This window comes from Malaya genurostris, chromosome 2, assembly GCF_030247185.1.
Source record: "Malaya genurostris strain Urasoe2022 chromosome 2, Malgen_1.1, whole genome shotgun sequence".
NCBI lineage: Eukaryota > Metazoa > Arthropoda > Insecta > Diptera > Culicidae > Malaya > Malaya genurostris.
In genome coordinates, this window is record NC_080571.1 from 334,312,091 (window position 1) to 334,314,867 (window position 2,777).

At 37.1% G+C, this 2,777-nt stretch overlaps 1 long non-coding RNA gene across 1 annotated transcript; it reads right to left on the reverse strand.

Moving 5' to 3' along the window:
- On the reverse strand, window positions 1-1,552 carry LOC131427877 (uncharacterized). Its single transcript, XR_009229318.1, has 3 exons — window positions 1,079-1,552; window positions 956-1,020; window positions 1-873 (listed from the first exon to the last, which is right to left on the reverse strand). It is a non-coding gene; the product is annotated as an uncharacterized LOC131427877 (long non-coding RNA).
- Window positions 1,553-2,777: the final 1,225 nt, after the last annotated feature.

Here is a 2,777-nt window from a genome sequence, read left to right on the forward strand (position 1 = left end):
ATACCGCTACTAAAGTGGAAGAGATTATTCTTAACAGATTCAAATTTACCATGTGGTAAAGAAAGCGGACTCAACATAACCGAAGTGACGTGGAAACATTTCAGTCAACTAAAAACTCTATCTAGCTACACTAGCAAAAAACATTTATTTAACTTTAAGCATAGATTGTAATGTATTTAGTAAATTGGACATGATTTCACGGTAAGTATAATTTATTTCTGCATGCTGATTCCTAGGCCTAGCTTTCTATTGTGTGCGTTTTCTTTCTATCCCTATCTACTAGTTCGTTAGTGTGCTTTTTTATCTCATTGTTCGACCCAACCACAGGTTATGATGACATCTTCAGGAGCGGCAAGCGATGAATGGTCAAAGCTTGGACACCCGGGTGTAATTATTTGTGTGCGTTTCGGAGGGTGCTTCCGAGAACGCAGTCACATGTGCACATGGATCGTAAACGTGATCACGTCATGGACGCGCCCGTCTATAAGCGGGGTCCGAAAATCAATCCAGCGGTTATCAATTAATATCGGTTTCGGTATTCATGGACGTCTACTTGATCAAATAGGTAAAACGGAACGGACTCACCGACTCAGCGACTGATGAACGATGATACAGGGTTTACTGCATTCGCCCGAATCTAACCAGCTGAAGAGGGCTTTTTTGATGCTGCTGGTATTTCTGCCGGTCGAATGATCGGTGTTTCACCGACACGTGGACTTCCTTAGGCCACCGGAAGATTACTTCCAATGGAGCGATGTGGTAGCGGATCGACTCCCTTCCGACGGAAAATCGTGCGTCGGGCAAATTTGTCCTCTAGGATGTGGCGAGTGACGCAGTGAGCGAACGATGACCAGCGAGCGTACGGATGATAACCTAAGAAATTGGATGGAACAAACGTGGTTGTTCGAACGGATCGTTAGCATAAAGCGGGTCTTTGAGTTAAGCACATTTTTACCTTATCTTTCTATCAGCACACAAATCTATGCCGCACACGATAAACTCACACACTTTATTTTCTGGCTATGTAAAAAAAATAGAAATATATAGCCAACTGAAAGAAATACCACTTCACAATTACCTTTAAACAATTTCAGTAAACGGAGCAAAATCGCGTCACTACCACTCTACTCAACGAACTGGGACAAAGTGATTGAGCCCTGTAATCCTCAGATTAGGGAAGAGAATCTCAACGTAAGCGGAAGTACGTCATTTCCCGAGAATTCTTCGGGATTACTCGGAATCTTGGGTCATTTAACTATTTAGTTCGTTCTAGCCCAAGTCAGCATTCTATCTTTCTCTTTCCTTCAAACTAACTTAAAGGATTCTGTTCTTCGACTATGTTCGGCAATCTCACTCGGCTTAAAAGAAGAGAGCGTGATCTTTGGCTACCAATGGTTAGACTGAAGGACGACCCGTTACAACGTATAAATGCAGGCGGATTTGATTTGAAATATATTGATGGGTAATTGACATGTGGATCTCATTTGCATCAATAACTACGGTCTACTCTATGTGGATGTTTGTTATTGAGTTTTGACAGAATTGAATTTATATTGAAAAAATTCAATTCAACAAAATAAATACAGCAGTTGATACATAAATAAATAAATAAATAAATAAATAAATAAATAAATAAATAAATAAATAAATAAATAAATAAATAAATAAATACGTAGGTAAATGAATGAATAAATTAATAAATAAGTAAACAATCAAATATTGAATACTTCAATAGTGTGCAACTGTTACATCACTCCATGCTAAAGTTACGAAAATTTAGTTGAATTGATTCAACTAAATTTTCGTAAGAAAATATCTTACGAATATTTTTTTTTATTTACAAAATATTAATTTTACTATAAGGATAATAATTCGATTCTATGAAAGTATATCGAACTATTCGGAGTCATATGTGTTCATCGTTAACTCGGGAGTCAACTCCACCTCTATTTCCAGATCATGTTCCATTACAGATCATGTCTGTCACTGACCTTCAACGTCGTGAGACTCTGGTCTTCAACAAATGTTCTAATACTTCCAATTAATCAAACTATCTCTCAGAAAAAAAATAACTTCATTGAGGAACATAACACAAAAAAAAACTAGGGGAAATTCTAATATTTCTGAATAACTGGTGACTATTAACATTGTGATCAGTTCTTCCTCACTGACTGCCGGTTACGTATGACTCTTCCCAATTCTATAAGCTTCCCAACACATACCTTATTAAAATGTACTTTTTGTCGAATTCATTCCAAATTCGATGAAAATACTACATTACTCATCACTGACTTATTTCCCGACAAACTGGCTTATTCAGATTTGAAAACAACCCCAATCATTACGTTGAGCACAGAATTCTCCTCTGAATTTACCGCAAAGAACTGTTTCGTGAAGATTTGGCACCTCCCAAAGCTATACTAAAGGTAATTCGTCCACCTCTTTCACGAAACGTAACTAAATCTTAAAATTCTTCATTGAATTTCTACACCATTTTCAAAATGATCACTAGAAATTCAATAAGATACACGAAATATTTCCGAAATATTTCTTACTCAACCCAATCTTTAAAGCTTTACACTAAACCTACCGGAAGAGTCAACTCGTCGCCTGAGCAATCGCAGTGGGTTGAACTGTCAAAGTGAAAACTAAACTTCAACGTGTCCGTACTATTTAATTTCACTCTTGTCGCGAAATTGATATATTTTCAGCGGATCATGGTGACTGTAACTTTTCTCTGAGATGTATTACGGGGGGAGTATTCATATTTCAAATTC